The sequence below is a fragment of the Carcharhinus amblyrhynchos genome, chromosome 1, assembly GCF_965287045.1.
Source record: "Carcharhinus amblyrhynchos chromosome 1, sCarAmb.v2.hapA, whole genome shotgun sequence".
Lineage (NCBI taxonomy): Eukaryota > Metazoa > Chordata > Chondrichthyes > Carcharhiniformes > Carcharhinidae > Carcharhinus > Carcharhinus amblyrhynchos.
Genome location: NC_137324.1, coordinates 158,772,610 through 158,798,286, shown reverse-complemented (window position 1 = coordinate 158,798,286; position 25,677 = coordinate 158,772,610). Strand labels below are relative to the sequence as shown.

The 25,677-nt window shown below is 41.5% G+C and overlaps 1 non-coding gene across 1 annotated transcript; it reads left to right on the top strand.

The window, feature by feature from the left end:
* The first annotated feature begins 23,271 nt into the window (after positions 1 to 23,271).
* On the top strand, positions 23,272 to 23,463 carry LOC145351353 (U2 spliceosomal RNA). Its single transcript, XR_013888391.1, has one exon. It is a non-coding gene; the product is annotated as a U2 spliceosomal RNA (small nuclear RNA).
* Positions 23,464 to 25,677: the final 2,214 nt, after the last annotated feature.

Genomic DNA, 25,677 nt, shown 5'->3' with positions numbered 1-25,677 from the left:
TTCAGTTTAAAAATCCATCGCACAGAGAGTGAATTTACCATCGAAAGGAACTTCAGATGCAAAACTCATCGACTTTTGGGAAAAGAAGGATAATGGATTAAAAACAAATTGTCCCTGGCAATTGCAGTCACAAAGACTTCAACTCACCTCCTGGAATCTAAAGGAACTTGGAAAAAATTCTGCCACAGATACAGCGCCCAGCCAAGGACTATAAATAGCGAACTCTCAAGTTTTTTTATCTTTCAGCATTGAACTTTAGTTTGGCTAATTAAGTAACTACCTATAGCATAATTTGTAAATTTTGCATGCTTGTGTGTGATAGGAATGTGGGTTGTGGAAGGTTGAGACATGCAGATATACCTTTGTAAATATTTTTATAAGGCCGTGAGCCCTGACTAATGAAAACAGCACCTCAGTAGGGGGCTTCTGTTTTGACAATTGAAGTGAACTGGTGTCTTTGCTTGATTGACACCTTTGCGCGGTTGTGATAAATTGTTTTTTCTCTGATCTGTTTTGATAATATTTCAATGTTTGAAAAAGTATAAGAGATTTGGGTAAACGCAAAATACTGCTCTGACGAGTCATCTAGACTCGAAACATTGGCTCCACTCTCTCTCCACAGATGCTGTCAGACCTGCTGAGATTTTCCAGCATTTTTTCTGTTTTTGAATGAGATTTGGGTGTTTGAAGCCTCTCTTCTAAATGTTTTAATGGTTTATGTGACTGAGACTTTTATTTGGTTGTACAAACAACACTTTTCGTTGTCAAAACTAGACTTGTGAATAGCTGTTTTTTTTCAACTGATCCATACTTATCATTGTTATTATATGACTCACTGGTTATGGACATACTGGATGAATGTGCACGGAAAGCCATTAATTGGCATTTAGTTGTCATGGGCAGTATGAGGAGCCATGGTAATGGGGACATTGCTGGGGGATATGAGTCGATATTGAGTTGACATATTGAATACAAGGGGCCAATGGTGGTTGGGGACATGAGTTGGCATTACATTGAAATCAGTTGGCATGAAAAGTATAAGGACCATGTGGGTGTGAGGGGTAGCCGATTCTGAAATCATATGATGCGACTGGGTCAAAGCCCCAGAGAACTGAGGTGGGCCGGTGTGACCACTGCAGTGCTCCTAGAGTAGGTGGCCTAACATCATGCTGCGAAGGGCTGACCATCATTTCACGAAATTAATCCTTATTTTTACATGACGATTTATCACTTTATAAAACAGATATTTAAAATGTATTGCAAATTATTACAAATTGACTTTACTATTTACTATTGGTGGTATTGGCAAGTAAATGATCAATGTATTCTTTCTTGTTCACTATTTTCAGGTTGTAATATTGTAATAGGTTATCAAATTCCTTGCAAAAACAAAGAAGCTAAAAAGTAAACTTCTAAATGGCACACGCTAATATTGCAAAGAACAATTTCTAGACTGCAGGCTTACTTATACAATGTGACTTATTGTATTGTATCAGACTTTGTGTAGTTTGTTCCTTGCTATTGTTTACTGTACACATTTGCCAGAACATATCATTTAATTTCTTATATTGGATCTCTGATTATACCAGATTCTGGACTTTTATATTAACTCTGTCATTTTACTGTATTCTATTTTATTACTGTCATGGCACTTTATTTTATTCACACTGAAGATCTCAATCACAGATGTATTAATTCTTCCTTTATTTTTATTTATTACTACTGACGTTCTATTATTCTATTATTTATTACATTACTATTTGCTTAATATATTATTTGTCACAATTTTTCGAGTTTCCTTCTCCTCTGCAGACAGGGTAGAGGGTGAAAGAAGAGGAGGAGGATAAGTTAATGGGAAGATGGTGAGAGATGAGAAGGGGAGGATGAGGGGAATGGGAAGAGGAGGGGTGAATTGGAAGAGTTGGATAGATGGCTAATGTGAGGACAGCACGATGGCATAATGGGCAGCACTGCTGCCTCAAAGTGCCAGGGACCCGGGTTCGATTTCGGCCTTGGGTCACTGTCTGCGTGGAGTTGCATGTTCTCCCTGTGTCTGCGAAGGTCTTCTCTGGATGCACTGGTTTCCACCCACACTCCAAAGATGTGCAGGTTAGGTTAACTGGCCATGCTAAATTGCCTCATAGTGTCAGAGGGAGTAGCAGGGTAAATGGGTGGGGGTATGGGGTAGGGCTTGGGTAGAATTATGGTCGGTGCAGATTTGATGGGCCAAATAGCCTCTTCCTGCGTTGTAGAGATTCTATGATTCTATGAAGTAGACCAGAAAGAGGATTCCTGCAGTGTTTTATTTGCTCTTGGGATGTGAATATTGCTGGCAAGCCTTCATCTGCTGACTACCCCTAATTGCTGTTGAGAAGGTGGTGGTGAGCTACCTGCTGGAACCACTGCAGTCCATGTGATGTAGGTACATCCACAGTGTTGCTGGGAAGGGAGTTCTAGGATTTTGATCCAAGGCTGAAAATATATCAGGGCAGCATTTTGAAGTGGAAGAAGGATGTCAGTGAATTTCTTGCTCAGCAACACCTAGGGCCTGGTCCCAGAAGGGAAAAAAACGATTTGGATAGTATTCTGATTTCCCCATTTAACTGGTATTCCATTTTAAATTGTACAAAACCAGTTCAGACCGGTATCCTTATTTCACCATTTTACTACTTTTCCCTTATGGGTCACTGCTGCACTCAGTGGAGAAAGGGGCCCTGTGGCCAAAATACTGTGAGTAGAAGAGGGAGGCAGTTGAGTCCACAAAGTTGGCCAGTAGGAAGAGGAGTCAAGGTCGTAGCAGGAGAATGAAGGGCTGGCAGCGAATAAAGCGGGTATATAATTGGAAAGGTGGCACGGTACCACAGTGGTTAGCATTGCTGCCTCACAGCACCAGGGACCTGGGTTCAATTCCCAACTTGGGTGACTGTGTGGAGTTTGCACATTCTCTTCGTGTCTGTGTGGGTTTCCTCCGGGTGGTCCGGTTTCCTCTCACGTTCCAAAAATGTATGGGTTAGATTAATTGGCCATGCTAACTCGAACCTTTGTGTCAGAGTGACTAGCAGGGTAAATATTTGGAGCTGTAGGGATAGGAGTCGATGCAGACTCAATGGGCTGAATGGCCTCCTTATGCACTGTCGGGATTCTATGAAGTGCTGTTTGAGGACGGGTATTATTAATATACTGCTTTGTAGGGGAATGTGATGGTAAAGGGTCCTGCTGGATAGTGGGCACCATCACTGTACAGTGGGGGGGGGGGGGGGGTTGCAGGTGTGGGGGGGGAGCAGATGGGCTGGGGGGAGATCACTATGGAACTGACTGAAATACTACACTTTAAGTGATATTGGCAAGATGTTGACAGTTAAGTAACAAATCATAATGCTTTCCATGCAGAAAACCAGGGTGAGAAATTGATCAGTTGTTAGGCCAAGGCCTGGAATGTTATATGGTTTCTATGCAAGGAAGGAGGGAATTCAGTGATGAAGGGATGGTCTTAAAAGTCTCAATATACAAACCAAGCAATTGGGGAAATAACTTCCTGAAAATATATTTGAAACACTATGTTTCTGAAATAGTGATCTGATGAAGGGTGGAGATATGCTGTATGTGGCTTCAGAGTGAACAGAGCAGCAATGCAGAGGGCCTGAGAACAGAACAGGGATGGCTATAGTGTAAGTGTGGAATATAGATGTGGATAGAGGGCATGGTGAATGAAGAGGAGTACAGTAAGGAATCTCACAACACTAGGTTAAAGTCCAACAGGTTTATTTGGAATCACAAGCTTTTCGGAACGCTGCTCCTTCATCGGGTGAGTGAAAAGGAATAGGGAAGGGAAAGCAATCAGGCACATAAATGAAGAGCCTGAAGTTGAGTGAGCAAGACACCAGGATGTGTCTGTGTTAGAGGCTTGCTTGTGGTTTGCTGGAGCTGAGGAAAGGGGTGCATGAGATAACGATCGCTTTGTGGGTCATAAAAAAAACAGAAAAATCTGGGAAATTATCAGCAAGGCTGGGAGCATCCGTGGAGAAAGAAACAGTTAATGTTTTGAGGATGCTTGACTGTTTTTCAGAGCTGAAGAGGGGTATATGTGATTGATTTTATGCTGTTGAAATGATGGGGAGGTGGGGTAAAGCAGGTAGACCAAAATATAATGTTAATGTTCATAACCGATGTGTCATATGAAATTAATATCAAGTATGGATAGGTCCAAGATCAGGAGAGATTAAATGAAAGCAATGTCACAGACTCAAGACAAAGGGAGTGATAGTGATATAAGTAAAGACTAAAACAGATGTTAGTTGGCATAAACGTTAAGCAGAATGTGCCAATAGCAGAACAGCTGTCAGCATTTTCTGAAAGCATAGCATGAGAACTAGGTACAGACTGATACTTTAGGAGATGGGATGGAAAAAATTGAAATAAAATCAAAATGGAGGACAGAGTTCGTGGTCTGAAGTTATTGAACTCAATGTTCGTTCCAGAAGTTTATAAAATGCCTAATTGGAAGATGATGCGATGCTCCTTCAGTTTACTTTGGGGTTCTCTGGATTATTGCAACAGGCCAACGACAGGAATGTAAGCATGAGAGCAAAATCATGAATTGAAATGGCAAGCGACAGGAAGATGAGGGTTACGCTTGCAGACTGAGCAAATGTGTTCCGCAAAGAGGTTACCCAGGGATGGGGGCTGATAACCTTTGCTCAGGAAGAAAGGAAAACGTGTTAGAAATGCCATTGTGGAATGTGACATCATCAGAAGAGATGCGATGGAGACGGAGAAATTGAAAAATGGGATGGACTCCTCACAGGAAATAGGGTGTGAGGAAGCTGTGGGTGTCAGTGAGTTTGCAATAAATATTGGTAGACAGAAAGAAGGGAAGGGAAGTGTCGGAGATGGACCCAGTGAAGGCGAGAGTGACAGCAAAGTTTCCAGGTCCAGATGAGAGTGCAGAGGAACATCAACGCAGTTGTCAATAGACATGAGAAAGAGTTACAGGAGGGTGTCTGAGTCGGACTGGAACGAGGAATATTCCATATACTCCATAAAAAGAGGCATAACTTGAGCCCATGCAGGTATCCATAGCTACGCCTTTTGTTTGGAGGAAGTGAGACAAAGTAATGGAGAAATTGTTCAATGAGTAAAACCAGTTCAGCCACACAGAGGGGGTAGTTATGGATGGGAATTGTTCGGGCCTCCATTCAGTGAAGATGCGGAGACCTGTCAGTCTATCCTGGTAGGGATAGTGGTGCGTAATGTTGCTATTAACACTGCTTTAGTCTTTAATACTCCCATTACCAATTGTTCTGTCTTGTGTCTATGGCATCTTTTTCATGTGATCCTTCCTGATCTCCAATGTCTCTAACCTTCTACTTTGTTCCACTTACCTCCCCCCACCTCTTTTCAACAACATCAAATGCATCACGTCGCAATCTCTCTTCAGCTCTAAGAAAGAGTCATTATGTTTCTCTCTACACAAGTGTTGCCAGAGCTGTTGAGTATTTTTGTAGCATTTTCTGTTTTTATTTCAGATTTCTAGCATCCGTAGTATTTTGGTTTTATTTTATAGCCTCATGGTAAAAGTTGTTAAGCTCACTCCCCCCTCCCCTTTTCACCTCTTGTTGGCCAGTAATTGGCCAACTAACATTTTATTGAATAAATTGAGATGGCGGGATTGGGAATGGGCAGATTGCTCAATTTCTGTTATGCTTCCATCCCACTGCTGAAAAATGCAAAATGTAGCTCCAGGTTTTTGGAATTAAACTTCTAGCTCTGAAATAAAAGTGCTAACAACTTTTTTATGCATTCATAGAACATGGGTGTTGCTGGCTGGCCAGCATTTACCCCTAGTTGCCCTTCAAGAACAGTTAAGAGTCAACCACATTGCTGTGGGTCTGGAGTCACATGTAGGCCAAACTGGGTAAGGATGGCAGAATTCCTTCCCTAAAGGGCATTCATAAACCAGATGGCCTTTTCCTGACAATTGACAATGTTTGCATGGTCATCAGTAGATTGTTAATTCCGAATATTTTTTATTAAATTCAAATTTCACCATCTGTCACAGTGGGATTCGCACCAGCGTCCCCAGAATATTAGTTGAGTTTCTAGATTAATAGTCTAGCAATATTACCACTAAGCCATCGCCTCCCCCTACCAACTCTTCCATAGCTGACACATTTAGTGCACATCAATGTTTTGCAGGAGGGAAACACTTTATTCAATACGATGATTTAATTTACATCATGTAATCCTAGTTAAAACGCTTCAAAAATATTTCTCAAGTTCAGAATTCTACGTAAAGGAGGGATAGTGATCATTCTAATACCTTCATCTCCCTATAAAAATAACCAAGCTCGGAGGATCCTAAAGCAAGCTAGGCTTGACACATCTGGAGGAGAGGAGTTTGCCTGCATCATTACCACTGTGTGCATAAAGTACTCAGGACTTCATTGTCTGTGTCTCAACAGTGAGACATTTGAATGCAGAAGGCACAGCAGCCAATGATGAGCTGACAAACTCTTTAGTCATGTAAGGCATGAGTTTTCATCCTTCAGCAATTTTAAGAGCAATTTCAGTTGTGTCAAACATACTATTATGGAAAGCAGACAAGAACTAATGATCCCATAAAAAGATGTCATAGTTTAATGTGCATTTATAGTCAAGGGAGGAGAGGTCTTTTTATGTATGAATACATTCAAAAGCAAGAGTGTTTCATTTCACTACATTGCTCAGACTTTTAAAAAGTAATCTGTTAAACTGTTTTGTATTAGCAGTGAAAACTGGGTCTTTAAAGACCCATGTTAAATATCACCAATTGTCCAGAGCTAGCCCACTGACTGTGGGTACATCATGAATGCATTCTTCATTTAAAACATTTGTGTACATCCGCTATTTTGTTTATAGGTCAGAAGAAACAACAGATAGATGACCAGTTTTAGATTGTACTCAACTTTTCTCTCTTCTTGTTTTGCATTTCATTACTTCCCATTTTTAATTTGCCTTGTGCTGTCATCGAGGTAAGCTTGTAATGTTACTAATCTACATTTTAGTTTTGGCAGGGTGCAATCGGCTTCCTGAAGAATACAAATGGGGTTTGGGGCCAGATTTGAGAATTGAGGTGCCAGTCATCACAACAACACTGTGGAGGAGAGTTATGTTGGCATTCAGATATTGTCACCCAGTCTAACCCCTGTATACAAAGCTGTGTCAGAGCAGTCTAATGAAGGCCCTGGAGAAGCAACGCAACTCCCAAAGGTTTAGTGAATAAAGATGGTTTAAAATATTTAACACCTCTCAGAATTGCACTGCATTAATTTGTAGCTCTAGTCATATATAATTCATAACTTTTATCATTTAAATGCTTTTAGTTGCTTTTCTCTTGGCAGCTGTACATACTGAACCAGTTGATGCACATCAATGTAATAGAATACAGCTATCAAAAGCTAATTATCACAGTCCTACTTATTTAATGTGCATTCAATCATTATTAACTGCTTATTACTGGGGCAAGAAATCTTCATGGAAGACCAGTTCCAAACAAGTAATAGTACGTTGAGCTAAGTCGTGATGCATTCTGTATAACACCTTGGGTAAACACACTTTGTACACACACTTCGACTCCTCCTGACCCCAGAAACAGAATGAAAAACTGAACATTTTGGAACCGTTTTCATTCTAAAATGAGTCAACTGCTGGAAACAGTCAGGCACTGTAACCTGCCAACAGTAGGTCATTGTGAAAACAGCAGACTGGTGGCATTAGTGGGACAAGGGGGCGGCATGGTGGCATAGTGGTTAACACTGCTGCCTCACTGCACCAGGGACCTGGGTTCAATTCCAGCCTTGGGTCACTGTCTGCATAGAGTCTGCAAATTCTCCCCGTGCTTGCGTGGTGTTTCTTCTGGAGCTCCGGTTTCCTCCAACAGTCCAAGATGTGCAGGTTAGGTTGATTGGCCATGCTAAATTAACCCTCTTGTCAGAGGGATTAGCAGAGTAAATATGAGAGGTTATGGGAATAGAGTGTGGATGGGATTGTGATCAGTGCAGACTTGATGGGCCAGATGGCCTCCTTCTGCACTGTAGGGATTCTATGAATAAGTCTTTTAGCCCAATTTTCAGGATACCCCACCCTTGTTAAAGTAAATTTTGGCAAGTTTAAATCATCTTTGTCTGGTCCTAATGTAATCTTTAGTCTATTGGTCTTGAAAAATCTTTAAGTAATCATTAATCAATCATCCCCGAAGAGTCCTCCTGTAATCTTTAATCAATCGAACTCCAAGAGTGCTGAAGTAATCTTTAATCAGTTGTCCCTGAAGAGTTCCAAAGTCATCTTAAATAAATTGAACTCTAAGAGTCCTGAAGTGATCTTTAATCAATCTTCCTTGAAGAATCTTGAAGTTCCACAACCTGAAGGAGTCTTTAAGTAATCTTTAATTTAATCTTAAAGGGAAATTAGATAAGTACACGAGTGAAACAGGCATAAAATTAAGGGTGGCACAATGGCACAGTGGCAAACACTGCTGTCTTACAGCAGCAGGGACCCAGGTTCAATTCGCACAGTAGGGATTCTATGAAAAGGTTATGCTAAAAGTCTTAGATAAAGTAGTGTGGGAAGAGCTGCCTCATGTGAAGCATAAACACCCTGCATGGACAAGTTGAGCCAAATGGCTTGTTTCTGGACTTTGTGTTCTATGTAATCAATTGACCCAAAAGTCCTAAAGTAATCTTTAGTTAATAGGGTCTTTATTTCAGTACCTTGTACATCCAACGCAAAACTACTAATATCCATACATGCCCTATAAAGAGAGTCAATATATCAAGCTCAGTGCCCAGCATCAATATTATTACTAATAGTGATTTCTTATTCTATTCATGCAAATTGCACACCCTTACTTATTTTATATTCCTGAAGATCAAGCCATGTTCTCAATGGGCAAATTCTGCAGCACCATGCACCAGGAAAGCTGATGACTGATGGTAACAGGAAATTGCAGGATCTGGAGAGCAAGTTTATTGTGCTGCTCAATTAAAAGAGGATTATCTGAGATGAGATATTTCTTTGCTGGCATGGAACAGCTTAAGCATAGGGAATAAAAAGTAACATTGGTTAAACATGAAGAAAATAATGTAAAACAGAAAAATTTGGAATTCAGATGCAAAGGTATGTTGGAATGCTGTTTTAGTAGGGTTTCATTCTAAAGGGTAAACAGTTAAGTCTCTTTTAGGGTTGAGGAGAGTAAAACAATCTCTTCTATTAGATGGGGCTGTTATAATTTGGATAGTTAACAACTTTAACATTACCCTTTACATTAACAACCTGAATTAAACCAGTTGCTGAAACAATTAAGACAGACTACAAAAAAAAAGGCCTCTATACAAGTAATACAAAGTACAGGCAAAGAGTGTGGGTGTTTGGTGGGTTTTCCCATTGGATGAAGGGGTTAACAGAGAAACAGCACAAATAAATGAAACTAAGAGTCATTGTAATAAAGTAATATAAATAAGTAAAGTAGGGCAAGAGAAGTAAAGTTAGTGTAAGGGTGGTCAGTTGATAATATTCTTATATGTGTTTTTTTTTGAACAAAGGGAATAAACGGGGTAATGGTAGACATGGCAGGAGAGCTTGCACCTGTGACATGCTCTTCCTATGCTATATGGCAAATTATGGAAGTTTCACTTATTACTGGTGACCAGGTGTGCAGGAAGTGTGTCCAACTGAACTAGCTTGCTGCATTTCAGAGCTGGGACTGTGAGTGGATTCACTGTGGAGCATTCACAATGCTGAGCAAATCATAGAAAGTACATTCAGTGAGGTGGTCACACTGCAGGTGAAGGCTGAACAGGCAGGAAGGGCATGGGTGGCCATGAGGCAGAGTAGTGGAGACCCCTGTGGCCATCCCCCTTTCTAACAGATGTACCATTTTGGATACTGTTGGGGGGGATGACTGTGCAGTGGAAAGCAATGACAGCCAACTTAATGACACAATGGGTGATCTGCTACACAAGAGGAAATGAGGAAGAACAGGAAGGCTATAATGGTAGGGGATTCAATTGTAAGGAGAACAGATATGTGTTTCTCTGGCTGCAAAAGACTCTCCAAAATTATTACTCACAAATAAGGATTACATTAACACTGCAATGAAGTTACTGTGAAATTCCTCTAGTCGCCACAGTCTAGTGCCTGTTCGGGTCAATGCACCTAACCAGCACATCTTTCATGATGTGGGTGCAAACCAGAGTATTCAGAGGAAACCCACACAGGCATTGAGAGAATGAACCCAAGCTGGGAATTGAACCCTGGTCTCTGGCGCTGTGAAGCAGCAGTACGAACCACTGTGCTACCGTGCTGCCCCAGGTACCAGGGTCAGGGATATCACTGAATGGCTGCAGGGCATTCTGAAGTGCATCCAAAGGTGATGCACATGGATTGGATACAATGTTGGATCTCCATATGAGAAGTGGATCCACTGATAGACTAATGTTCCACATTTGGGAGAGTTTAATCCTTGATTTTGGTGGTGGGAATCTGGATCTCACTGCCTGAAAGAGTGGTGGAGGAAGAGACCCTTGTAACAATTGAGAAATATTTAGATGTTCATGCTGAGCATCTGTGATGCTGAGGCATACAAGACAATGGGCCAAGTGCTGGAAAATGGGATTAGAGTAGTTAGTTAGTTGTTTTTGACCGGCGCACTCATGTTGGGCTGAAGGGCCTTTGCTGTGCTCTAGACCTCTCATTCTATAACTATAGATGTTTATGAATGAAGACAATAGGGCAGATCTTGTTGCAAATATAATGAATCAGGTGGCAAATAAGAGAGATATCAAAAGTTGTAACTCTCAACAACTTAATTTGTACCACTCCACCAGTTGCTCCTAGAGGGCTGTAGTGAGGAATAGAGAAAGTCTCCAGTTTAGCCAAAATGACTGTGGAATCCTGATTTTTGGAAATCTCACCTCTGGTTCAAGCATTCACCATTTTTGCCAATGGTAACTGGGGGTTAGTTGTATTTTGCACATCCTTTGTTCACGGAGGCAACATAAAAGTGCCACTGCCTTTGTTACTGGGATATCCAAAACATGACTCATGGGCTTTCGACCTTTTGAGAAAAGGTCTAAATCTGTCCGAGTTATTTAGAGAGGTAGCGTACCCTTTGGTATGGGTTGGGGTACCTCTTTTGGAATAGGTGCAGGGATCCGTTTGGGAGAAGTAAGGTTTCCCCTGGGAGAGGTCAAATGCCCATTGAGATTGTTGAAACAAGACATAAATCTGCACAAAAAATGATAAACTTATTGAAACTGTCAAACTGTCGACGTATTTGCATTTCCTTTCCTTAAATAATTAAAAAATAAACAATCCCTGCAATTTAAAAAAAATCAGTGTTTGTTATTTCACTGTCTGTTGACATCTGAAGGCTATCATTATAATTTTTTGCAACAGTTTTCATAATCTTTCATTATCACAATGGTATGCCTGTTAATTCACAGTTTGATAGACAGTTCCAAGTAGTTACAGTCTTTGATTTGGGTTATGAATGCTAATGCTAGTTTATTAAGGGATTAAGCACGTGAATAAAACTTTTACTTTTAGAGTGGATTAAGTGGTTACAAGAATTCAAATGTAATAAATGTTACTTTATAAATATTTAAAATAAAATAGCCTGCAATAGACATATAACTTTATTTTCAGTTTAGAATAGATCCTGAGATCTGCCCAGGGTAGATATTAGATGAATTTGCACACAAATTAGTAGTGAAAAGGGGACAGATAGGGGTATGGGTTGGTATGAGTGGATAAAGAGCCATTGGAGATAGGCAAAGGGGCATATGTAGACATAAAGTATGTGGAGGACCAAGGCATTGAGTGGGCAGCATTATGTGGCACCAGTTAGCATTCATAGGGCATAGGGAGTGAGTAGGAGCTGATAGCTGGAAGGCTATTGTTTGTTAATTAGTTGGGACAGTGTTAGAGCACCAAAACCAAATTTTCACTCAGACTGCCTTGGTACCCAGCAACCCCTGTGTCTGTCTTGGCACTACTTCTGGGAGCAACGGACTCAACCCCATTAATATCTCCACCCCTGCCCTGTTAGCATAAGGAGATAAGAGCAAAGGTATGTTTACAAGACTGACCTTCTTCTTCATCAACTCCCCACTTTCAAAGGAAGCGACATGGTAATTTTTGTAGGAGAGGACAATGTGGCACTTCGCAGGTATCCTACAAAATAGTGAAACAGTGGGGTGGCACACTGGCACAGTGGTTAGCATTGCTGCCTCATAGTGCCAGGGACCCGGGTCTGATTCCCGGCTTGGGTCACTGTCTGTGTGGAGTTTGCACATTTTCCTCATGTCTGTGTAGCTTTCCTCCAGGTTCTCCGGTTTCCTCCCACAGTCCGAAGATGTGCGGGTTAGGTTGATTGGCCATGCTAAATTGCCCCTTAGTGTCCTGAGATGCATAGGTTAGAGGGATTAGTGGGTAAAATATGTAGGGATATAAGGGTAGGGTCTGGATGGGATTGTGGTCAGTGCAGACTTGATGGGCCGAATGGCCTCTTCTGTACTGTAGGGATTCTATGATTTCTATGATTTTTGTGACACTAACAAATAAACTTACAAGGAAAAGGCAAGTGAACGCCTAATTCGGCAGGGGGAGGGAACAGAGAGAGCAAATAGCAGAAGGTGACCATCACACGCATTTGGTGAAATTCCGTTATGCTGGAATAGCATTACTGAGGTCGATGAGTGTGGTTATCAAATGTCCTCCATCCCTGCTGAAGTTGAATTTTAACACTAACACTGCTGTTTTGGGTACTCGGCCATTAAGAAAGTGGTCTCACTCATGAATTCCCCTTGAAGACCAAAATTGTTCACTACAACCAGGGGAGAACCACCACAAGCTACAACTACAGCAGAAAATGCTGGAAAATCTCAGCAGATTCAACAGCACGTGTGGGGAGAGAATAGAGCCAGCATTTTGAGTCTAGATGACAAAGGGTCTATTCTCTCCCCACGGATGCTGTCAGACCTGTTGAGATTTCTCTATTTTTGTTTCAGATTCCAGCATCCGCAGTACTTTGCTTTGTGCTCTAACCAACACAAACTCCAAAGGTGTGCAGGTTAGGACGATTGGCCATGGAAAATTGTTCCTTAATGTCAGGGAGTCGAGCAAAGTAGATATGTGGAATTACTGGGATAGGATCTGGGTGGGATTGTGGTCATTGCAGACTTAATGGGCCAAATGGCCTCCTCCTGCACTGTAGGGATTCCACGACTCTATGAACACAAGTTGATTGTGATGAGGCAGCGGCTGGAGTTTGAGGAGGTGGCAGTTATCCCTTTTATCTATAGAGGGCAATGGAAAAGATGTACTTGGAGACATTGTGCCATCGCTCAGCAAATCCATGGATTATAATTTTTCATAAACTGACCTCCTGTCTGATGCCTAAAAGCTGGATGACATCTGTTGAACAGTTGCATAACACACTAAAGGTTTTTACGATTTCACTTGCCTTGGTGAAGACAGATCCATTTTAAACAGCCCTGACCACAGGAAGGATGATGACTAAGCTGTATTAACTGCAAGGAGAGGAGCGAAAGGACATTAATAAACATTTCCTCTCAGACAAATTAAGGCTGCTGTTAGCCAAGGACAAAATCTTGGGTTGCTATGGAACCAGAGGACTGACTGGACATCTTGAGATAAGAATTTAATAGGCATTAACTTGCATTATGAAGTAACTGACTAAACTTTGAACCAGCCATGTGCAACACAGAGGAAAAGCATACCAAAAGGAAGCAGTCATTGTGTGTGGATACAATGACTATCAAAACTAAACAATGCCTGGCAACTACACTGAGGTTGGCTGGGTCAGACAGGTCCTGGTCTGATGGAAAGAACACCAGTAAAGATTCAATAGACTTAGAGTTGTTGGCAGTTTGGTTAATAGGGCTTTTGAAGCTTTCAGGATGTTTAGTTAGTTAAATAAAGATAATTGCTGTGAGAGGTGGATTATCCATTTGTTACGTAAAGGCAAATTCAAGGCCGCAACTCCTCCCGCGCAACCAATCTGAGTGGTGTGGAAGTGATAAATAGTTCCTACAAATGGCCTCCCAAGCAAGGTTCTGGAATATAATGATAGATTAGTTTGTGTATACTAACTAATTCAAATCCATCTGAATTGGTGACTGGTGATCAAGATCTTCACTGAAAGAGTAATTAGGGCAATGGTGGCACACTGGTTAGCACTGCTGCCTCACAGCTCCAGGGAGCTGGTTTCGATTCCTGGCTTAGGTCACTGTCTGTCTGGAGCTTGCACATTGTCCCTGCGTCTGTGTCCAGGTGCTCCGGTTTCCTCCCATAGTCCAAACGATGTGCTGGTTAGGTGGTTTGGCCATACTAAATTGCCCCTTAGTGTCCCAGAATGCATAGGTTAAAGGGGTTAGAGGGGTAAATATGAAGGGTTATGGGGATAAGGTGGGATTGTTGTCGGTGCAAACTCAATGGGCCGAATGGCCTCCTTCTGCACTGTAGGGTTTCTATCATTCTATGATGCTCAAATTACTAAGTGCAGTGGACAGGCTATGTGGTGGGAGGAGGGGTGGGGGGGCAGGAGGATGGCAGAGTCCAGGGAGAAACAAAAAAAGCTCAGACACAAAAGAAAAGTAGAAGTTTGGACTAACCATTGCACTTTAGGAACCACAAAAAAAAGAAAAGCTGAAAGACGTAAAGTGTTTAAACCAGAAGAGAGATACGAAATAGGTATGCAAAACATCAGAGCAGAAGGACTGGTTTGGATCAATGATCGAAAGAAGCATTCTTTCTATAAACACACAGTGAACACGAAATAAGTTGAATGATAATCGGTGCAACTTGGAGAGTGTGACATGATAGTTACTGCTAAAACATGGTGAAGGGTGAGGGTGGGAGAGGGTGGTATATCTAGAAGCAAGGTACACGGGAAATGTTAAGTTGCCTAAAATTGATGTTGTGTTGGGATGCCAACATCGTGACGCTTCTTCTGATTGTCACCCAGCTAACTTTGAAGGCAAACGGGTAACTCACACTTGGTGCTGTCGAATAAGGCATTTAAATATTCCAAGGGATAATTAAATATAGTTTTAACAGCCAGGACATCTCTTTCTCAAGCTGTAAAGAGCTTGCCTGGGTCAACCAGGCAAGTGCACAACTGCTTCTGTGAAACTGGCAGATTGAGAAGTCTTTGATCAGTGAAACTGAACAGCTCTACCCATTGCCAGGCGAAAGGCTGTAGATCATGACATTCCTTCACAGAGCCCTTTTACTGCTTGATAGGTGATTAAAACATAGAACATAGAACCTTACAGTGCAGAAAGAGGCCCTTCGGCCCATCAAGTCTGCACCGAACACAATCCCACCCAGGCCTTACCCCCATATCCCTACATATTACACCCACTAATCCCTCTAACCTACGCATCCCTTGATACTAAGGGGCGATTTCTTAGCATGGCCAATCAACTTAACCCGCACAACCTTGGACTGTGGGAGGAAACAGGAGTACCTGGAGGAAACCCATGCAGACACGAGGAGAATGTGCAAACTCCACACAGATTGCCAAGTTTTTGAAATCTTTTCACCTGTCGTGGATTTCGCTCACTTTCAGAAACAATCCCTTGCTTCGCCAAGCTTTGCTGGCAGCTCATGTTGCTCATATGGGGTTTAATGAGATTGAGGGTTATAGATAGGTCTGTAGGTTGGTACGTGATGTGATCGGCGCAACTTGTGGGCCGAAGGGCCTGTTTGTGCTGTAGTGTTCTATGTTCTATGTTCTATGTTCCATCTTGCACCTTTGTTGAGGGACAAGAAAAGTGGCAGCAACATCAGAAGCAGCTTCATTCTCCACGGCCACATGCTCCTCAATACTGCTGAGGGGAAGAATGTAGAGATCCAACTTGAAGGAGGTGAGATCCCAGAAGAAGGATATACAGGTGAAGGATTAATTATCTTGTCACGTCATTGCACCAGTGCCTCCAGAGGCTTAGGTTTTTGTGGCTGGTCAGTACTGACATCCAAATACTCCTGGAACTACCTGGCACTGGGACAGGTGGGCATGTAGTGCTAGTGGCCGTCAGGTACCTGTCACTATCCCTGCTGTACCCCACTAGTCATTGCCATTTAGAAAAGACCCTTTATTCTTATTCTTTATTTCCTGCCTGCCCACCAGTTTTTTATCCATCTCAATAAACTATCCCAATCCCACGTGTTCAAATTTTACATGCTAATCTCTTTTTGATTTAATTTGATTTGATTTATTATTGTCATATCTATTGGTATACAGTGAAAAGTATTGTTTCTTGCGTACTATACAGACAAAACATACCGTTCAAAGAGAAGGAAAGGAGACAGTGCAGAATATTGTGTTAGTCATAACTAAAGTGTAGAGAAAGGTCAACTTAGTGTGAGATAAGTCCATTCAAAAGTCTGGTGGTGGCAGGGAAAAAGCTGTTCTTAAGTTGGTTAATACATGACCTTAGACTTTTGTATTTTTTTCCTGATGGAAGAAGGTGAAAGAGAGAATGTCCGGGGTGTGTGGTGTCCTTAATTATGCTGGCTGTCTTTCCAAGGCAGTAGGAAATGTAGACAAAGCCAGTGGATGGGAGGCTGGTTTGCGGAATGGACTGAACTTCATTCACGATCCTTTGTAATTTCTTGTAGTCTTGGGCAGAGCGGGAGCAACACCAAGCTGTGATACAACGAGAAAGAATGTGGGGCTTTGTCAAAAGCCTTCTGAAAGTCCAAATAAACCACATCCATTGACTCCCATTCATCAGCTCTACGAGTTACATCCTCAAAGAATTCAAGTAGATTTATCAAGAATGATTTCCCTTACATAAATCCATGCTGACTCTGTCCAATCCTGCCACTGTTTTCCAAGGGTTTTGCCATAAAATCATGGCAAGGCAATGTAAAATAAGGTGTAAATTTTTAAAAGGATGCAGGAGAAGAAGTACCTTGGTGCAAAAATGTATATATCATTGAATGTGGTACGATACATGGAGAGAGGCATTCATAAAATATGTAATATTTGTGCTTTTGTTCATAGGAGCATAAGGGACATAAGAGTACAAGAGCAAGGAGATTATGCTGAACTTGCACAGACAATAGTTAGACCTCAGCTAGAATACTGTGTGCAGTTTTGGGTGCCGCACTATAGGAATGGTGTGAATGCACTGGGTGGAGTACAGAAACAATTTACAAGAATGGTTCCAGGAAACTTAAGTCATGAGAATGGATTGAAGAAGATGGGACTCTTTTCTTGCAGAGAAGAAGGCTAAGAGGAGATTTGATAGGAATGTTCACAATCATGAGGGGGATGGACAGAGCAGATAGCGAGAAACATTTCCCACTTGTAAAACAATCAAGAACGAGAGGGCACAAATTCAATTGATTTGCTGTGAGAAAAATCTTTTTCACACAGCAAGTGGTTTGAGTCTGGAATGCACTGCAAGTGTGGTGGAGGCAGATTCAGTTGAAGCATTTAATCAGGCATTAGATAATTAGTTGAATAGAAACAGTATGCAGGGGTATGGGGAAAAGGCAGAGGAATAGGACTAAGCTACTTGTTTGGAGAGCCCGCAATGGACCAAATGGACTCATTCTGCACTGTCACAATTCTTTGATTCTATGATATCCAGTCCCAATTGCTCCATCATTGATAGCCCTGCCTTCAGTTGCCTTGGTCCCGAAGGTCTAAAATACCTTCTATACACATTTCTGCCAGTAAACCTTGCTTTTCCCTTCAAGGCACTTCTTAAAGCCTACCTCTTGGACAAAGCTTCTGGTTATTTAATGTTGCCAGTGTCACACTATGTTTTATAATGCTTCTGTGAAATTCCTTGGGGTGTTTCATTATGTCAAAGGCATTATGTAAATACTTGTTGTTTTTGGCGATGATAAAATTAAATAGCAGAATAAGCTAACGGGATGAAATGCCCTACTCCTATTCTTGTGGTACTACACTACGGTTAGTGACATTTCTCTTTTGTATGAAGAATCGTTCAAACCAGAAGAACACGGCACTAATCCTCAGAGGAGCAGCAGAAAGCACAATTAAGAAGGAATTAACTGGAAAGAGGGGCAAAGAATTAAGACACTGCATCACAGAAGTCGAAGAGATTGTGCAGGAGAACATGGAGATAATTTCAACAGTGCTAATCTCAGGCTTTTCGCAGTGTACACATGTCACAGAGTCATAAATCAATACAGCACAGAAACAGGCCCTTCAGCCCAACTGATCCATGCCGACCATAGTGCCCTCCCAGCTAGTCCCAATTGTCACATTTGGCTCATACCCCTCTAATCCTTTCCCAGTCATGTACTTATCCAAATGTTTTTTAAATGCTGTTATTGTACCTGCCTCAACCACATTCTCTGACATCTCATTCCATATTCACACCACCTCCTGCATGAAGAAGTTTTCCCTCAAGTCCCTTTTAAAATCTTTTCCCCCTCACCTTAAAGCTATGCACTCTAGTTTGCAATTCCCCTTCACTGGGAAAAAGACTGTGTGAGTTCATCCTATCTATACCCCTCATGATTTTACACATCTCTGTAAGGTCACCCTTCATTCTCCTAAATTCCAAGGAATAAAGTCCTTGCCTGGCCAACCTTTTTCAATAACTCAGGCTCACTAATCCTGGCAATATCCTTGTAAATTTTCTTTGCACCCTTTCCAATTCATCGATGTCTCTCCCATAACAGAGTGGCGAAAACTGTACACATTACTCCAAATGCAACCTCACCATTGACATATACAATTGTAACAAAATGTTCCAAGTCCAGTAATCAATGCTTTAATGATGAAGGCCAATGTGTTAAATGTCTTCGTCACCACTGTCTACCAATGACGCCACTTTCAATGAACTATGTACTTGTACTCCTAAGCCCCTCTGCTCCTCAACACTCTCCAGGGCCCTACCATTCACTGTATAATTCTTACCCTGGTTTGACTGCGTTATAAAAGAGTTCCATACAATAACTTGGCATTGACACTCCAAGCATGACAAAAGGGCCAGGCAAGCAACAAAATTCAAAAAGCACACTGGAAAAATGTTGAAGTTGCTGTGCGAAAAGACAAGTGTTTTCAGAATGATCTGCCTTTATTGTAAAAAGGAAAATGTCTCGAAGAGTGGGTGTGGATAAATGGAAATATCTGAACTGCAAATGAAAGACCATCTTAAAAGAAAGTATCTGCCGTCATGTTTCTTTTAGGTGTCAGCAGCATCCACTGCTCAAGATCTCTGCCGTTAATTTTTAATTCCTGAGGTTGATTAAAAAATGCTAATGCTCTAGAGTCTTTGTCGTTTATGTCTTCAAAATAATTGAAACAAAAACGAAGCAGACTTTTCCTGAACTTAATTGTATCGTTACATTTTGCGCACATTCGGAACGATACAAAATCTTAGAAAAATTTAAATAGCATTTTCCTTCTTGGGAAAATATTTTATATTTTATGTAAAATGACACAACAGTATTAGAGAATATTTGACTTCACCTTTTTTAAGTCTAGTAATGAGCTAGATGGCACAGTGGCACAGTAGTTAGCACTTCTGCCTCACAGCTCTAGAGACCTGGGTTTGATTCTCGGTTTGGATCACTGTCTCTCAGTATCTGCTTGGATTTTCTCCAGGTGCTCCAGTTTCCTTCCATGGTCCAAAGATGTGCAGGCTGGATTGATTGACCGTGCTAATTTGCCTCTTACTGACTCAGGATGCCTCTATTAGAGGGATTAGCAGGGTAAATATATAGGGTTAGGGCCTGGGTTGGTTTGTTGTTGGTGCAGAGTTGATGGGCTGAATGGCTCCCTTCTGCACTGTAGGGTTTCTAAGCCTTTCTATACTGACAGTATTATCTTTATATTTAATTCAGTGTGCAAGAACTTTTGTGCTGACTATATGTTTCAATGTTTTGGGTATTATTAAAATCAAATGAAATTTTAAACACATATTTTTCCACAGTGATCGAACAAAATTATGATTTGACAAATTAGCCACAGGCTTTTCAGCAGAACCATAAGATTTCTTCTGTTTCTCTTCCCTACTGAATAAGTGACCACCACATGAACATTAATTAAGAGATGCAGCAGTTTTAAGAATTTTTTTCAGCATTCATCAGCAAGACATGAAGTCCCACTGTGTGGTGATACTTGTGACTGGTAAAGTTTATTTATTAGTCACAGGTTGGCTTACATTAACACTGTAATGAAGTTTCTGTGAAAATCCCCTAGTTGCCACACTCTGGCACATGTTGGGGTACACCAAGGGAGAACTTAGCATGGCCAATGCACCTTACCTGCATGTCTTTTAGACTGGGAGGGAACTGGAGAATCTGGAGGAAACCAGACACTGGAAGAATATGCAAACTACACAGACAGTGACCCGAACCGGGAATCGAACCTGGGCGTCTGGCACTGTAAGGCAGCAGCGCTAACCACTGTGACATCACGCCAAACAATCCTAGGGTAAGGAAGACATCTTCAAATTAATTGCAAGCACTTCTGCCTCCAACATAATGCCACCAAGCCTGAGCATCATTTGTTTCAGAAGTTGGAATTAGCTCGATAAATTGATCTGAATTGCTATTTCAAGTACTTATGGGAAAACCCGACTTAAAGTTTAAAGGCGATATTCAAACTTCTATTTTAAAAAAGAGAATTGCAGTTTAGAAAGTTTCTGTATTTTTTTTTCTCTCTCTCATGGGATTTGAGCATCACTGAAAAAGCCAGAATTTGTTATTCATTCCTGATTCCACTCAAGAAGGTGAGCCACAATCTTGAACCTCTGCAGTCAACCTGATGTAAGTACACCCACAGTGCTGTTGGGAAGGTAACTCCAGGATTTTGACTCAGTGACAGTGAAGGAGTGATGATATAATTCCAAATTAACTTAGAGGAGAACTTGCAGGTGATGGCGTTCCCATGGATGTGACCTTCTAGGTGGGAGACCTTTCTGAAGGTGCTATCAAAAAAACATTGCTGTAGTGCATCTTGAATGTGGTACACACTGCTGCCACTGGTGTGGAAGGAGTGAATATTTAAGGCCACAAATAGGGTGTCGATCAAAGGGACTGATTTGCCCCAGATAGTCTCAAACTTCTTGATTGTTTTGGGAGCCACACTCATCCAGGCAAGTGGAGAGCATCCCATCACATTCCTGACTTGTGCCTTGTAGATGTTGGAAAGGCTTTGAGGATCAGGTGAATTGTTCTTTTCAAAATACCCATCTTCCGACCAGTTCTTGTAGTCACTATATTTAAGAGGCTGGTCTATCTCAGGTTCTGGTCAAAGATGTTGTTGAAGGGGATTGAGCAAAAGTAATGCCATTGACTATCAAGGGAAATTGTTAGATTCTCTCGTTGTTGGAGATGTTTATTGCCAATCATTCGTGTGACCTGCAAACCACTTGCCATTTATCAGTCTAGGCCTGGAAGTTATCTAAGTCTGTTTACATATGGATTGCTTCAGTATCTGAGGACTTGCAAATGGCATGGATCATAGTGCAATCATCAGCAAATATCCCAACATCCGACCATATAATACAGTGGGCAGTCATTCAGGAAGCAGTTGAAGATGATTGAGCCAAGGACATTACCCGGAGGAACTCCTGCAGCAATGGCCTGGGACTGAAATGATTAATTTCCATTGCATCCCATTTTGATAAGGTTCCCTGAAGCTACTCTTGGTTAAATACTGATTTGATGTCAAGGGCAGTTGCGCGCAGCTCACCAAGGAAGGAAGTTTTTTGGGGAAGATAACGTTGAACAATGAGACCGGTCAGCTGTCAGAGTCAGCTTTGACAAAGAAACGTCAGTTCTTTTCTCTCCTTACAGATGCTGCCAGACCTGCTGAGATTTTCCAGCATTTTCTCCCTGAGTCCATAAACACTGCTCTTCGTTTCAGGGTAATTTTGAAAATGTATACTGGGCTCAGGCACAATGGGGGTGATTCTCCCATCCCACTGCACTGCTTTCTTAGTGCAGCGGAAGACTCTAGTAATGGTCAATTCTCCCTGGGTGCCTGTGCTAACCACTGTGCCACTTCTCTTTGCATCAAAATGTGCTGCTTGAGAAATGTGTCTAAGACATGCTAATAACGTAGAATTATTGGGTCTCCTGAATGAAGTTCAGAAATAAGAATGAATGAGGGGGTCAGAGGTAGGTCTTCCCCTTAAGGCAGGAACTATAAGAATAGGGGCTCAAGAAACATTTTGGAGGTGCCTTGCCTCCGCAAGGATTAAATAATGAAGGTTTGGGCTAGAATTATAGATCGGCAATAATAAACTATTTTTATATCTTCAGATTGAATGCAGACAGGATGTTTGATTTATACAACAATCTTTTGTGCCTGCAGATTAAGAAAGGGAGGATAGTTTGAGAAATGGTGGTATCTGAACTGTTGCCTCTTATTCCTCCTAGGTGTGGTCATGCATTCTAATTGTCAAACATAATTCCCTTTTCATATTTTTCAATATTAAACCTTTTCTAGATCAGTTTATTATACAGTTTTCAAGGTTCCAATTTTAGTTTCAGTTTTATTCGAATTAATAAAAAGAATGCCATTTCCCATAGAATGGAATTGTCACCCGTTTCATGGCTTCTATTTAACATAGCGCGCAAGAAGGCTTCTATTGAACTTAGCGCGCAGGGAGGCTAAAAACAAAGGTAAGAGATTTGCCTCTGTATGGATTGTTTGCCTTGTAAACAAATCAACTACAAGCGAAAGGTCGGAAGTCAGGAAACTACACTTTACTATAAGTATTAGCCAACGTTTTGGGAAAACACCACCTCCGAGAAGGACCTCTGGGGCTGACTCTCCCTAGTGAAGAACCATACAATATTTATACATTGTATGTTACATCGGCAGGGCATTATTTACATTGCAACGTTGTCTGGTTTAGGTCTTAATGGTTCCATAACAAAACATGGGCCCAAGTGAGAAGCAACTTTCATGAGGAGTTAGAGGACATCAAAAGGTGAGGCCAAAGGGCTATAGGGCCGAATGCGCCAACATTTTTATGTTTCTATGTTTACAGGACGTGGTGTGAAGATTTTCCTTCAAAACTGATTCCTCACACGTGAGTTTATATTCACGGAGTGTACTTGGCCAGGAGTACCTTAAGGTCACTGTACTGACCCTGTTAATGGGCTAAATGTACACGTCTAACCAGATGACTGAAATTGTTTGGTTCTGACCTTTGAAGTAGACTTTCTCTCTAATCAGGATAGCTGATGAAGTCAAACTGGGACATCGCTTCTCGGCCTTTTGGCTAAGATCAAGTGTAGTATCGACATGCTGCACTTGGTTGAAGTCATTAGGTTACATTTCAGCTTAATTTGAAGCAATTTTTTCAAGCAGCATCTCGGCCTTTTGGCTAAGATGCAAATAAGATCAAGCCTTGGAGGAGGAGCTACACCTACTCCACTCAGCTGGGATCACGTAGATCAAGCCCAAGACAGGAGCTGAGAGCCCTGTCTTGTCAGCTTGGATCGGGAATCTCTCAACTTGTTGGGACTCTGAATTGGCTTTAATTTGACTTGATTGGATTGGAATAAAGTAAACAAAAAAAAGACTTTCTCTCTTTAATTCTGCTTTCCTCACAAGATCTCACAGACTGTCTTTAATGTCTTGAAAAGCATTTCTTTCACTCATACTTCTTCCTAGAAGACTTGCCCTCTTATCCTTTTCTAGCTGCCTTAGTTTGGGAATTTGCCAGCTAAGCCATCAGTTCATCTGGCTATCAACAACAACTCATATCTGTATAGCACTTTAAATGTAAGGACATGATGCAAGATGCTATGCAGAAGAGTTATCAGCCAAAAATGCCAACACATGGCAAAGAACAAGGTATTAGGAAGGGTGTTTAAAATCTTGGTCAAAGGGATAACTTTTAAATGGGATCTGATGGAGATAGCACCTTCTCTAAGATTCAAGTTGCCTGACAGGTATATAAATGAATGGATCATCCTAATAAAATAGTTGTGAATATAGATTGGAGTGTTATTAATGAACCTATTGTGAATCAACCAGTCTGATTATGCATCATCCTCTGATCCACTTAGACATATGAATAGTAGAATTGCAGAATCCCAACATTGCAAGAGGAAGCCATTCGGCCCATCAAGTCTACACCGACTCCAACAGAGCATCCTATTGAGGCTCAACCCCTGTAGCTCCATGTATTTATCCTGTTAATTCCCCCAATCTACACTTGGGACATTAAGGGGCAATTTAGCACAGTCAATCCAGCTAACCAACATATCTTTGGACTGTTGGAGGAAACTCTCAGATACGGGGAAAATGTGCAAACTCCTCGCAGACAGTCACCTAAAGCCAGAATTGATCCCGAGTCCCTGGTGCTGTGAGGCAGCAATGCTAACCACTGTGCCAGCATGCCGCCCCCAAATATGTTTTGTATTTATGAATAATCTTGACTTAATATCATTTTAGTATAAATTACACCAAAATTCTTCTATGGTAAAATGATCAAAATATATCTGGGTTTTTTTTAATTCATTTGTGAGACATAGGCGTCATTTGCTGACCAGCATTTATTGCCCATCCCTAGTTGCCCTTGAGAAGGTGGTGATTAATTGCCTTCTTGAATCGTTGCAGTCCATGTTCTGTGGGTTGACCCACAATGCCATTAGAGAGGATTTTGACCCAGCTACTGTGAAGGAATGGCGATATATTTCTAAGTAAGAAGTCTCACAACACCAGGTTTAAGTCCAACCAGTTTGTTTGATAGTAATCCCACAAGCTTTCAGAAACAGTGTTCCTTCATCAGGTATGTGGAAGGTTCTGATCAGAGAAGTCACACACAGTTTGAGCAGAATAAGCTACTGGAGAGAGAGGAGGAAATGGATGGGTAGGGATCTCAGCAAGAGGCCGTATTTGTTCAGGGAGAAATTTATTCTATCTTGGTGAGGCCAGTGTGCCACATGCGTTTGAACCACCAGAACAAATCAGAGAGTGGTTACTGAGCTCTACAGTGGCCACATGGCCACTGACTCGGTTATGCAATTAAAACAAATGTGGGCAGCATACATATGATAAGAGCCATGTTGACCACTTGAAATGTGATCTAACAGATAACTGAACAGTACATCCAGAGCCTGACCATTTTGGAGGAGCCTTTTCCTTTATTAAGGCTTTTGCCACTTCCCAGAAATAAGCCCATCTTTCCTGAAACTCCACGTTTGGATCCTTCGAATTAGGTCTCACTTCCCCATAATACTAAAATGGCTCTTGCCAAAATGAAAATTGACAGCCTATGTTCCTGTAAAAATTGTAATCTATCCTTCATATCTTCTTGGTCTGTCTATTACTCCATGGATCACCAACTTAACATGGTGGGGAGGCTTGTGAACTCTGACAGTCTCTCTGAGGAATGCCATTGAGAACTCCTTGCTCCTGGTACAGGGAAACTCACGATGGTAAGGCAGGTTCCAGGGGGTCGGGGAGGTGCCAGTAAAGTACAATCCAAAATGTCCTTCATGGCAGAACAGATGAAGGAAGACTGTGAGTCTCATGAGCTCTGAAGGCAGGAGAAGCAACAAGATGTCCTTGTCATTCTGGTCTGACATGTTACCAAAATCTTATCACCAACCTGTCAAGATTGCGCAGACAATGAAAACACCCCAAAGTCCCCATGT